A 14,089-nucleotide genomic window follows, 5' to 3' on the forward strand; every position below is an offset into this window, starting at 1 on the left:
TCTGAAAGTTCGCTCATACGTATCTCAGAGAAAATGCTCACAGCCCTATAACACACTTGAGACCGCTCTAAGCCAAAATTGATCGGTTTGCATAACTCTTTCACACTCTGGTAAATTCTCTAGAAGCTTGTTTTCAAATACTGCATGCCGTCGTAGGCAACTTCTTTTGGGGTTGGCTTCTTAGCCTTTTGCTTTTATGTTCAAATCCCTTTAAAGTTTTTCTTTCTTTTCTTTCTTACTTTTTTTTTTTTTTATAAAGAAATGATTGCTTTCCCAAGGAATTTTTAAAGGTGAAGTTTTAAAACACTGTCACATCCTAGAGATGTCTCCAGTTCATTGGCTTTCAGTTCCAAGAAGCTTTCTTAAACTCTGAGAAGTTTGCCTCCATCCCCAATCGTTGCCACCCTGGACTAGCATTCAGCATTGTGGACCAGCCCTCGCTCCACTTCTCCAACATCTGCCAAGACTGCTTCCTCTCTCTTCGCTTGATGTCTACCGTTCCAGCCATCTCCCATCCCTCTTACCCAACTGTTTCCTTCCTTGTAGCATTTATTTACAAATATTTATCACAATACCCTTGTACGGGGTATATCTTGAATGTACTAAGTGTGACTGATTTTCACATATCTGTTCTTTTCTTTCTTTCATTTCCCCATTCTCTTCTTTCTTTCATTTCCCCATTCTCTTCTTTCAAATTTTATGGCTGTCACCACAGGTTCATCTCTTTTTACCGTGTTCCTAAACTCCATTTCCAATTGCGAAGAGGACGACTCTTTGGCTATCCACAGTATAGCTATAGTGTGGTGGGAAGAAGCCAAAATAAAATTCTTGATCATCAAATTAAGTTCTCTAAACATTATTTTCTTCAAGGGTAATATGAGTAAAATAATAATTCTCTCTGTTTTTCTTTCAAATACACACATACACAAATACACACATACACAAACACATTTTTTTTTACATGTAGGGATGAAAATGTCAAATACATTTTCCAGTACGATAGTAGGGTGCTTTTTGAGAATTCCTTCAAGGTCAACAAGTAAAAAAAAAAAAACAAACTCAAACTCAGCATTCCCTTGGTCTCTTTATCACTATTCTACACTATTAACTACAAAAACTAAACCAGTGGAAGCTTTAAAAAAAATTTTTTTTTAATGTTTATTTATTTTTGAGAGAGAGAGAGAGACAGAATGTGAGCAGGGGAGGGGCAGGGAGAGAGGGAGACACAGAATCGGAAGCGGGCTCCAGGCTCCGAGCTGTCAGCACAGAGCTCGACGCCGGGCTCGAACTCATGAGCTGTGAGATCATGACCTGAGCCGAAGTCGGAAGCTTAACTGACTGAGCCACCCAGGTGCCCCATAAACCAGTGGAAGTTCAGGGAGGTGAGTGATGGGTATTGAGGAGGGCACCTGTTGGGATGAGCACTGGGTGTTGTATGGAAACCAATTTGACAATAAATTTCATATTTAAAAAAAAATTCTTTTTAACCCTGTTTCTGAAATGCAATTTTTTCCTTAACAGTTGGGGTACTTCTACAGGCAGTGCATAAATATGGAAGGGCATTTTAATTTTCAGAGTGACCGTCAAGCTGCTCCTGGTTTTCAGTGCCTGAGGGCCAAAGATGCTAAATGTCTTTGAAGGTACAGGACTTTCCCGCATAAGGAACAATTGATTGTCCCGGCAAAAATGTTTGCATTCTGATACACACTGGTAGTGTCACAGTTAGGAGAGCAGGCTTTGGTATCAGACTCCGGCACTAGGGGTCTTTGCACTCCCGCACACATTAATTAAGGCCTCAACTTCCTTGTCTGCAAAATGCAGACAACGTTCCTTAAAGGAGGGGTTGCAAAGCTATAGGAATAAAGGAACATAGGATAATGACCCAGCACAAATGCTCAAGTTGCAGCTATGTTTTCCTAGGTCTTTAATACCGTTTTCACTATATTCAGCAAGCCGTATGTCTGTATACACCAACATCGCTTCATTTCTTAAATAAACCATTTCTCAAGCCAATTTCTAGAGATTTTTTTTGTTAATTAAAAAAGAAAATTGCTATTTTGTGTGATTTTTTAAAGAATATTTTCTTTTTCACCAGCGGTGGCTGGAAGCCACGGGATTCCTAGGAAGAGAAGGAAGTGCGGACGTGATGACCTTCTTTCTCAGTTGTTGGCTAATTCCCTTTCCCTCTCTCTCTTTCTCTCTCTCTCTCTCTCATCTACTCTTCCTCCGTCCTTTGCAAACATGAAGTGCCCGGATATCTCTGACACTGTAACATGCTCTGATCATATATCACACGTGCATTCTGAAAACCAATTGCCCCTTGGGTGCTACATGCAGTCCAGGACTTCAGGGTCTTTTTAAATGATGTTTTGCTCGTTCCGCCCTTGATTAAAAATAAAAACCCTTATACTAAATGAAGCGACACATAATGCCTATGCAATTCAGCAGATTAGCGCCTCATTCCATGGCCAGTTTGTCACTCTGGGCGCTCTCCCTCCTGCGTTAAGGGATTCAGTATAAACACTGAGACTGGGAATAGAAGGGACCCTCAACTTTAACACTAGCTGTATGATTGTTACTTAATTTCACTGACATCAATTTTCCTCTTGTGAAAAATATGGAAATATGTCAAAGATTCTCTTGCCTCTAGAAATCTACGATATCTATCCACACGAGTGTTCTTTTCTCTCATATGATCACATGAGGTTAATTGTGGAAAATGAAAATATTAAATGACAGACTTTTGGTAAGAAATCATTATAGGGGCACCTGGGTGCCTCAGTCGGTTGAGAGTCTGACTTTTGATTTCGGCTCAGGTCACCATCCCTGCCCATGATCCGAGCCCGTGTCAGGCTCTACACTGAGCATGGAACCTGCTTAAAATTCCTTCTCTCTCTCTCTCTCTCTCTCTCTCTCTCTCTCTCTCTCTCTCCTCCTCCTCCTCTGGCCCTCTCCCCAACTTGAATACCCTCTCTCTCTGAAATTAAAAAAAGGGGGGCACCTGGGCGGCTCAGTCAGTTGAGCATCTGACTTTGGCTGAGGTCATGATCCCTAGGTCAGTGGGTTCAAGCCCTGCATCAGGCTCTGTGCTGACAGCTCAGAGCTTGGAGCCTGCTTGGGATTCTGTGTCTTCCACACTCTCTGCCCCTCCCCCACTCGTGCTCTGTCTCTCTCTCTCTCTCTCTCTCTCTCAAAAAAGAAAAAAAAGTTAAAAAAATTCTTTAAAATTAAAAAAAAGAGGGGCGCCTGGGTGGCGCAGTCGGTTAAGCCTCCGACTTCAGCCAGGTCACGATCTCGCGGTCCGTGAGTTCGAGCCCCGCGTCAGGCTCTGGGCCGATGGCTCGGAGCCTGGAGCCTGTTTCCGATTCTGTGTCTCCCTCTCTCTCTGCCCCTCCCCCGTTCATGCTCTGTCTCTCTCTGTCCCAAAAATAAATAAAAAAACGTTGAAAAAAAAATTTAAAAAAAAAAAAAAAAAAAAAAAAAAAAAAAAAAAAAATAAAATTAAAAAAAAGAAGTTATTGTAAAGGTAATAGAGAATACATTAGAAAACAACTCTTGTCCATTGAAAAGCCAAGTAAAAATTGCTCACGAAGGATATTATCCCCCAGATAGGTAGCCTGGTAGCAGTGATAAGTCAGAACAGTTTCTGAACACCGATGCACCCCTCAAACAGCCGAACTGGAGCTGGGAGTGAGTTCTGAAGCTGCCGAATTGAGAGCTCAGCTGGCAGGGTGCCCAGCCAGACCCAGGACAGAGCCAGGAAGGCTGCTCAGAGAGGTTGTCCCATGACGGAGAAGCTGTGGCTCACAGCCCCTCCTCCCAGGCCCAGATGCAAGTGACCTGCTTCCATTTCAGACGTCAGCTTTCTTCTTTCTCAGATGTATGGCTTTGCAAACGCCCATTCTTCACTGAGTCAAATGCCCATTCTTCACTGAGTCCCATTCCTTCAAATTGCTGATGGGGGAGTTAGAGTGAGTTTGTCTCCTTACCATAGCAAAGGCTCAAAAGTGGGGACAGTGGATGGAATCTTAGGGGAGAAAGCGATGGTTCAACTAATCAAGGGTTTTCTAAACTTTCTTCAGACACAAAAGGGTCCACCAGACCAGGGTCATCGTCTCCTTCTCTTTGCTTCTATGTTCTGGGAGTTAAGGGTTCCAAGAAATGGGCTTTGCTAACTTTTCTAACATACCCATCCTCCTGAATCGCTCAACTCAATTGCAGGGAAGTCCTTCCTTCTGTCTTGCTCTATCTTCCTTGTTTATAAGTCCTACAGAATGGGAGAACAATCTGTTACAGGCCTCTGTAGAGTATATTCCTTCAGAGATCTGAAATTATAAATCTATTCATACTGGGTAGTGCCAGAAATAAGCTAGATCCAGGAGGATATGAAAAGAGACAATATAAAATGCTATCCATTAGAGGGCTTACTTCCAGGCTAATCTAATAATTTGGGGAAACACGTGGTTAACAAAAGACAAACTTGACTGTAAGGCACACCTCCTTGAAGTTTTTAATAAGTGATGGAAATGTGACTTTCCTAGAAGGAGAGAGAGTTTGTAGTTCCCAAATATAATATATATATTACATACATGATTATTTTTTGAGGAGCATCCCAAGGAAATTACTTTTGGGAAAGTTGTCCACTACAGCCACTACAGTTCTGTCTTCTCTAGATTAAATAGTGACACTCACGTGTTTCATCATACTCAGATGGTTTGAGCTCAAGATTGTTTGACTGTCTGGTGAGCTATGTTCTATCTTTCTTCTGATCAAGCCTGTTTAGTTTAGAAGCACAGGGCCTCACTGGGTTTCAAGTGTGACTCACATAGTGAATACTCAGTGTTTTACAAGCCTGTTGAGAAGGACAGATCCTGGGACCCATAATATAGAGTGTAAGAGCAGTGGAGGGGGAAGGATCTGGGGATGTACTAGGATGAGAGTCAGGCTTCTTTTGGGGCTAGGTCAGACCCATGCACTTGAGGGAAAAAAATGTGGAATAATTTTCATCTTGGTCTCCCTTTCTAGAAGAAAAGAGGACTTCTAGTAGGGTTCCTGTCTATACAGGTACCTGGTACAAAGCAGACACTCATGACGATGATATCATTCATTGGTGGTGGGAAAATAAAGAGGGGATGACAGAAAAGCAATATAATGTTTTTTGAGTCAAATAGCATCTAAGGTGGGCTGAACCCTGAAGAAATTATGGGATAAGTGCCAGGAGGTTAGTGACCTCATGGATTTGAGGAACTTAAAACTGGGGTCTTTGTGTCCAGCACTCTAAAATCTTTAAAGGGATAGGCATTAAAAGCCACAACAGCAGGTAGAATTTGGGGGTTGCTGGAGATTTGGTGTAAGGGGAAAAAACGTAGGGTGAGTGTGGGGTCAGGGGCAGAAGTAGAGCATGAGCACTTGGGTTATAGTGAGATGGGGTAGGAGGTTAATAGATTGGAGGGAGGGTGGCTCTTTCTTAAGCCTGCGTCCTTCTCTCATCTCTATAAAAGGGAAGCCCTGAGGCTCTGAGGCCATCCCACCAAAGTCTAACTATTCCCCAGCCACAGTGGACTAGAGAGTGGAGCAGACATAGGGGCAGGAGAGGGTGTGGAGTAGAACCCAGTGATGGACTGGGGAAGAACAACCCAGGATTTCTGGAAAGACATTGTACCCTTGCATCAGTGTTTTGTCAGTTGATCACAGGAAGTGGGATAACCGTCATCTGCTGATCAGAGGGAGAGCTACAGGAGGGGGAAATGGCATGTGTGTTAACCCCAGCCCCTGGTCTGTGTAGGAGTCTTGGCACCAAGGAGAGAACCCTTTGTTAGGTTTAGAGAAAAGCAGGAAGAGGTGGAGAAGAAAGGGACACTGAACTAGAGGGAAGAGAATATGAAAGGAACAGGTTCACACTGAAGAGAAAGTGAAAGTGAAGTATAACCACCCCGAATGCTGTGGTGTACCTCACGGGAGGAAACATGGCCTCCTTCCCTGGGGCAGCAACTCCTAACAGGACCGTCCTTCTCTTCCCTCCCACCTCTGGAGTCCCCTCCTGTTCTTACCCACGTGGAGCTAGCAGCTTGCCAGGCTGACCTTAGAAGGTAGAAGTACATGAAGTAGGGCCTCAGTCCTCGCCTGGATGGCTCAGTCAGTTAAGCGTCCTACTGTCCAACTCTTGGTTTCGGCTCAGATCATGATCTCATGGTTCTTGAGTTTGAGTCCCAGCCTTGGGCTCTGTACTGACAGTGCAGAGCCTGCTTGGGATTCTCCCTCTCTCTCTCTCTCTCTCTGCCCCTCCCCTGCTTGCGTGCTCTCTCTCTCTCTCTCTCAAAAATAAAAAATAAACTTAAAAAAAAAAAAAAAGAAGTACATGAGAGGATGAGCATGAAAGATTTAGACCACTCAAAGTGTTCTTTGATTCCCTATTATAGTTTTTGCCATGCTCATAATGAACTTGTTTCTTCTTGACCTACATTTGGTAAAGAAGTCAGGAGTCAACAAATCTGTCTTGTAGGCTTTGCTCTGCATCTTTCCTGGATTTCATGCTCCTTAACCACAAAATGAAAACGTGAAAAATAAATGGTTTCTACAGTATACTATTTTGTTTCTAATTATAATAGCTATCATTTATTGAGTGAATATTCTGTGAAAAACAATAAACAGATCTTAACTCTAGTCTCAAACAAACCGTAAAGTGGATTTTATAACCCTCAGATGAACTGAATGAGGCGCCACGGAGAACGTGTCCTGACTTCCCTACAAACTGGCTGACGGAATTCTTCAAGCGAATGTATTCCTAATGACCACCAGGTGGCAGCCTACACCCAGGCTCTGAATTCCTCCTGTGGTTTCCCCCGTGGTATCTGAGACTAGCCCACTGCTGGGAAGGTTGACTTAACCCAGACCTAGGAATTAACCCAGCAGACTGGATGGATTTAGGGGCTATTGAGGGTTTCTTCCTCAATATTGGGTAATTTTTATTAAGGATGTCCAGGGTTGGATAGGATTTCAAACGTTCATGGAGTAAAAAGAAGCCTGTGCTGGCAGAGAGATCTGAGTGAGCATGAATAGCAAGGTAGAAAATACAGGGTTTGTTTGGGAAAAATCAAGCGGCTCAAGGTGGCTACATGTGAGTTGCATGACAATGAATGGAACAGAAGACTGTTCAGTTAGTTTTAGGTGACATGTAAGAAATCCTTGAATGTCACGTTTCTGGGTTTGAATTTTGTTTTATTTTGTGAACTACTCTTTTGGAATAATTTCAAACTTATGGAAGAAGAGTAAAGAGAACTCTGGTGCAACTGTCCCTTTGATTTACAAGGGTTAATATTTTTGCTTTATCACACTGCCTAGTTTTCTGAATTTTTTGCGAGTAATTGGCAGGTGTTATGCCCCCTTACCCTGACCTGAAAACAATGATTTCTCACGACCATGGCACAATGATCAAAGTCAGGAAATTTAAGATGGATACAATATTATTATCTAATCTACAGACTTAGTTCAGATTTCGTTATTCTCCTAATAATGTGTAGAATCACAAAGTGCACTTAATTTCCATGTCTCTTGTCTCCTCTAATTGGGAACTGTTCCTCAGCTTTCCTTTCTCTTTCAAGACACTGACATTTAAACAGGATAGTCCTTCTCTTTTGTAGAGCATCTCTCAATTTGGTTTGCTTGCAGTTTCATGTGACTAAATTCGGGTGAGACGATTTCGTCAGGAGTCTGTATGTGCCTTGTATCCTCAGCGCATCACATCGGGAAGCACACGGTATCAGTTTTCCCATTATTGGTAACATAAGATGCTACTTTCTGGGTTTTTTTTATTGTAAAATTATAATGTTTTAAAATTATGAAGTCCTCCTAACTATTTGAGGACTACGTAAACACCCTATTCGTGATCAAAGCTCTCACCTCCTAGCTTTAGTATTTCATTTTCTTAACAGGGGAGTGTCAGAAAGATATCAAAACTATATTGAGTGCAGCAAGATGTAAGCAGAAGCATGCTTAGAAATCTCATTCTGGAAGCTGTGTTTATGCATGCGTGCGTGTGTGTGTGTGTGTGTGTGTGTGTGTGTGTGATTTTACTGTAACTCCTGTGCATCATACTCCTTCTGCCTGAAACTCTGGTACTGGAGTCCTAACCCGCTTCAGGAAACCTTTATGCTCGAGTCTAGCACATCACAATCTCGGTAGATTTGGGGGACAGGCAAAAAAAAGACACCTTTCCTCCCGGCCAGTACAGGCAGGTCTCAGAGCATGCACCTTGGTTGTATTTGGTTCCTTGGGGAGGCACTTTTTGTAATGCCTGAAGTCCCTAAACCTCCCACAAAAGATCACCAGAGTCGTAAGTCAAAGCCAAGCGGCAAGGGTCCTTTATTGCAGGTTCGAACCTGGTCCTCTGCGCACTCGTCGCCGGTGACGCAAGAGGCCACGATCAGGGTTGGTATAGTGTTTTTATAGACAGAGACAAATAGCACAGGGGAGGTTTCAAATTATGAGGGGCCTGATTAGTTGATTTTAAAGTAAGGACATTTGTTGTTCTCTGATTGGGCGTCCTTTGTCTGTCCTTTGGTGGGAAGGCTTTGTCCATTACTTGTGGCGGGAGGAAGAAAGGGGGAAGGGGGTAGGTGAGGAATGTGCTAAGCAAGCAGGTTTACAGAAGCGAGAAATGCCGGTTAGTTTATGTAAAATCACTCATTCCATTACATATCAGACTACATTTAGGAAGTTTTACAGCCCATTCTACTACACAGCGGGTTACAATCAGGAAAGGTCTCACAATGCTCGTAGCAAACAGCAAGCAAAACAGACTTCTCAGCAATTGTATTTCTTATGAAAGATCCATAATAAGCAGAAAAGAGAACCTAGCTTTAAACTAAGGCAGGGCTGTCATTTGGATTCAAAGCTGTTCCTTTCACTTTTATGCAAGGTCCAGCCCACACAGCCCTAGTGCAGGGCCCTACAGCCTTGGCTTGGATGTGGGAAACATTGTAATCTGGGAGAGGACAGCCACGTATCAAGCTCTCACTACCGTCCTATCCATCCCCTTGCTGAACCTCATGGCAACCCTTCAAGGCAGAGAATCTTATCCCCAATAGACAGATGAAGAAAATGAGCTCTAGCGGTGTCAGTAGGAGGCCCGGATTTCACGCCTGGTGGGTCTCATTCTGAGACTTCTGCTGCTCTGTAACTCCCCTCGCTGTGGTGGCAATACTAAGGGCAACCCTTGTCATCGTCTCAGTAGCTGACATAACCGCGTCTTCACAGGCCTTTCCTCCCCTGCTCCCAGCTTTGTGAGAAACACAGAGCAGATACCATTTGTCTCATTTTATAGATGAAGATTTGCCCACACAACGAGGGGCAAAACCAAGCTTTTTTGACCTTCGGCCCAAAGCTTTTTCTAATGATAGCATGTGCCCTCTTTTGAGGAGGCCGGGAGGATTTTGGAGAGTAAAAGAGGGGATATAGGGAATAAAAGCTATACAAGTGGAGGATGTCAAGGGTAGGGAGATCTGTGAAATCAAGACGTCTTTTCTGGCTTCTTGGACATGGACCATGGAGCCGCCCCACAGCGCCCGCAGGCTTCAGGATACAGGACCCATCTGCGCCCTTTCCGGCTCCTTCTGCCAGAGCCCAGGAGATTGGCAGGGGCCCTAGAGAAGCCCCACTCCTGGGTGCAGGGCAGATGCTGAGCAGCTGAGCAAGCAGGACAGGCAGGCAGGGAGGGCCATCTCCTCTGGCTAACCCTGTTGTCCAGACACCCTGGGAGCAGAGCCTCCCTCCCTTCCTCCTTTGGGAGGAGGAAGCTGGCTGCTCTCCCTTCTTACTCCCAGTGGCTTTCAAGGCCCTGGAGGGAGGTCTTTGCTTAGGAAAAAAGAGAGCTGAAAGAGTAATGGAACCAAAAGAAAATGAAGAACCAGGCCTCTCTGTGCTCCCTCCCCATTTTTTTTGTAAGACCAGAGGACCCTAGGACACGACAGAACAGTTTTGCAGGTCCTCACAGGGTAGTGGAAAAGGCTAAAAGCCACAGGAAAAGTTAACTCTGAGATCCCTGCTACAGCTGTAGGTTGTCCTATTCCCTCAAACAACAGGCTGAAATGTGATTTGTACGTGTTGAGGCTTGAAATTAAGGAAGATTTCTATGGATCTTTGAAGTTTCAGGTCACTTCTTGGGGTGGATAGGCCTCACAGCTCCATCATGGACACAGAGGGAAGGATGGTGATGAGGTTTTTTGGGTGATGGGGGTGGGGTTCAGACCTGACGGCCAAGAAGGAATTCTTGAAGATGTCTTTGGTGCAAAAAGGTGATTTTATTAAAGTATTGGGACAGAACCCGTGGGCAGAAAGAGCGGCACTGGGGTTGTGAAGAAAGGCTTGGTTATATACTATGGAGGTGGGGGAACTAAAGTCAAATGGGAGGTCTCTCGAGGGACTGGTGATATGCTAAAGAGGACTCTTAAGATACCTGAGGCCTTGCAGTTGTCAAGCTAAGGTTGTTTTTCTCTGTGGCAAAGCATTATTAACATTAGGAGGGTAGGAGGTTCCAGGAGAAATGTTGTACTCCGTATTTGCCTCAGGTATTTGTCAACGGGCTGCAGGTTATAAGGAAATTTAATTTTACCTGCCATTTCCTTCTTGCCTTTGTTCCCCACATCACTATGGAGGGGAGGGTGATGCTAAGGGGCTCCAGGAAACGGAGTCCATAGGTTTCTGGAGATTAGGCTATTGATAAGATTGTCTATTTCTTGTAATTTACTAAGACATTTGTAAACTGAGGGAGACTCTTGTCCTGCAGGACTGTGATCTTTATCAGTTAACCATTTGTTTTCTTTCCTTTCCTTTGTTCTTGGGCAGCCAGGAGTGCCTGAGGAATATCACACACATCCCACCTGGGGCGGAGGGCAGGTCAGGCTGCCCCACACTCCCTCATCCAAGGCAATGACGCCTGAAGGACGAGTGTGGCTCACAGTGAGACAGGGATTAAGAGAGTGGGCTGTCCAGATGTGAACCCCTGCCCTGTCATGAGTCAGCCACTTGCATTTGGGCAAGTGCTGGAATCCAGAAGCCTACGTCTCCTCACATGATATGGGACAGTGAGAGACATTTGGGACCTCCAAATGCCGTAGGTGTGAAATGAGAGGGCATATCACTCAGTGCACACCAAGTGAGCAAAGAATTAAGCGGTTACTATCACATTCTTATTTCCACTGACCAAAGCATTGGGTTGAGGATGAGGAAAACGGCTTTTGTTTCTACTTCTCTAATACATCCAGTTCTTACCCTGGCAGATGATATCTTCCTCTTTCCCCCATAAGTCCTCTGTGCAGAAAGGCAGTGTTGTGGGAGAGCCAAGTTCTATTTCCAATTGTGATAGTAACTCACAACTGATGTTAGTTTGTAGCTGGTTAGCAGCCTAGAATCCAGAGTCAGACAGGCCTGATTTCTATTGCACCTTCAACACTTACTAGCTGTGTGGCTGTGGGCATCTTATTCAACTTCTCTGAGGCTCGGTTTCCTCAGTTGTTCAGTGGGGATTATAATACCAAATACCTTGTGGAGCTTTATACAGACTACGTAATAAAGTATAAACTGCTTAACCCACAGCCCAGCACAAAGTTAACTCCCTAGAAGTAAAATTAGTAGCTGGTCCCTTTTTGCTATGAATGACATTCCCTAAGAAGTATTCTTTTAATAACATTTCTTTTGCCAAAGGCAAAAGGGAGGTAATGAGTGTGCAGATTTAAAATCTTTACTCTGCTTAACCCATTTAGATGAGCCCACTGAAAAAGTATCTAAGGGTTTGTCCAGAACTCAGCCCTAACCTGCTCCAACATCCCCCTCCCATCTGTCCCCTCCAAGGTAACCAAGGCCATCCATCAACTTTCAGACTCACCTTTGTCATGCAGAGTGGACTAGCCCCTAGCTACAAAGCCCTGTCCCCCCAACACACCAACACCAACACACACACACACACACACACACACACACACACACACACACACACATCCTGCACACCACACACATAATTTCTCAAAAGCCAAATTAAAGTTGCCATCCATCCACTGACAGAAGCCTATTTCCTATTCCCTTCTCTCAGGGGAATCCACACTCCCCCTTGACATCACCCTCCCCTCCCCCCCATCCTGGACGCGGGCACAAATGGGGGTCACCATCCCACCTCACCTCCCCTTCTCTATTGCTCCGTAATTATATTCTCCGCCTCCCAGTGTCATGCTAATACAGGCTCCTGGCACAGCTGCCCAGATTAAATTAGAGCCCAAACCAGCAGGCTGACTAATTATATTTTCTGGCCTGGAATTCTCTTCCCCCACCTTTGGGGTACTGGGCCAGTGAAGAGCAAATGAGCATCGCCAATATTTGCTGAGGATATTTGCCTCTTCTTGCCTGGATGGTTTTGTCCTCCCCAGCCAATCTGGGCCCCTTGAATTAGATTAGACTAGAATGAGAGAAGAGAGTTTTACTCAAAGGGACCTTCCTAAATCCCATCCACTCTGCTGCCTACCTCCACTGTGCCTGGCCACCGTCATTGGGCCAAGAGAGAGAGAAGGATATGGAACTCGTTCTCAGGAATGAGATTCTACTGTTATCTTTGCTGCTCCTTCCATCCTGCCCGACTCCAAGGTCTTTCCTGCAAATATGCTTTGCCGCTTGTCCTGCCACGATTGCTGCCGATGCTTTGAGTTCTGAGTTCTGTCGCATGTGGGAAAGAATGCTAGTCCCCTTACAGAGTATTGTTTTGTAGCCTAGGTTCCAATGCTTTTCTTCCGTTATTCATGCCTGCAACCTAAGAAGAGTTGCGATTTTCTTAGGGCAAAGTTTACCTGGCCTTCATTTCTTTATTCCACCAACATGCCTCCTAGTGAGATGGATGTTAAAGAATGTAAAGACATAATTTCTGTTTTGAAGGAGAGGAGGGCCTCATGATTGGTTTAAATATATGTAGATGTGCAGATAGGTCCTTTAAGAGATATGTGAGGGTGCAGTAATGGTGCAAGAGGCTTGGGATAGGAATCAGAAAAAGCATTATTAAAAAGGTCACTGGAGTGAAGTTCTGAAAAATTGCTCAGAAACTACAACAGGACAGGAATTCTGGGAAGGGAGATAAGGGATCTCGAGGGAAGAAAGGTACAACAGATTTGTGACCTGCAAGCATATGGGATAAGACAAAAAGGAGTAGCTAGAAGGATGAGTCTTAGGAAGTAGAGGAATGTTTTATCTCTGGATCTTTCTGGGCCCCAAATTCATGCCTTCTTTACTCAGGGAGAACAACTCTCCTTCTCAAAGACCTGAGCTGCTCTAGTTAGGGCCCCTTCCTTTGCATTAACTTTCCTCTTCAAATTGGCTTGCAATAATCCCTCCCACACGTAACTGTCCCATTCTTGATGACCATTTCCTTTCTAGGTGCATTTAAAGAAGAAGCTAAGATTTCCAAAGATATAAATGGAAAAATTCTGGCAGTGGGGTTGCTAAAAGGAAAAGAAAAGAAAGGAAAAGAAAAGAAAAGAAAAGAAAAGAAAAGAAAAGAACAAAGCCCTTGGACTGGATCTCCATGTTTCCCCATAGAGTCACCAGTCTCCTTTTCCTCTTCATTCATTTATTTGCTGATTCAGCACATATGCTTTTAGTCCTTTTCTGTATGGAGCACTATTCTAGACATGGCCCAGCATAGACAAATAAGAGAGTCCTTCCCCTTGAGGAATTCAGTCTAGAGGAAAATAGGCTAATGTTAAAAAGAGGGTATCACGAGAGCGTGGAAGAGGAGGAACACTATATTGGTTTCCTGGGGATGCTGTAAACATATACTAAAAACTGGGTGACTTAACACAACAGAATTTATTGTCTTACAGCTCTGGAGGCTAGAAGGCCAATCTTGAGATGTCGGTCAGGCTATGCTCCCCCTGAGTGAGGAGGGGAATTTGTTTTCCCCCTTCTTACCTTTTGGTGGTTTGCTAGCAATCTTTGACATTCCTATATATTCCTTGGCCTATATAGGCATCTTTTCCATCCTCTGTGTTCACATGACATTCTCCCTGTATGTCTCTGTCTTCACATGGTCTTCTCCTATTGACACTAGTCATAC

The 14,089-nt window shown here is 44.2% G+C and overlaps 1 protein-coding gene across 4 annotated transcripts in view; it reads right to left on the minus strand.

Moving 5' to 3' along the window:
- Positions 1 to 14,089, minus strand: part of TESPA1 (thymocyte expressed, positive selection associated 1) — a 41,055-nt gene that overhangs the window by 25,796 nt on the left and 1,170 nt on the right. Inside the window, exons 1-3 of one of the 4 annotated variants that reach the window (XM_042946773.1) lie at positions 13,945 to 14,048; positions 12,512 to 12,793; positions 4,190 to 4,267 (exon numbers count right to left, since the gene is read on the minus strand). The gene's annotated coding sequence lies outside the window, so the exon portion shown is untranslated. Of the gene's footprint in view, positions 1 to 4,189; positions 4,268 to 12,511; positions 12,794 to 13,944; positions 14,049 to 14,089 lie in introns of those variants that run through there. The other 3 variants (XM_042946775.1, XM_042946772.1, XM_042946774.1) reach the window with 3 other exon arrangements.

Source organism: Panthera leo, chromosome B4 (genome assembly GCF_018350215.1).
Source record: "Panthera leo isolate Ple1 chromosome B4, P.leo_Ple1_pat1.1, whole genome shotgun sequence".
NCBI classification, from domain to species: Eukaryota; Metazoa; Chordata; class Mammalia; order Carnivora; family Felidae; genus Panthera; species Panthera leo.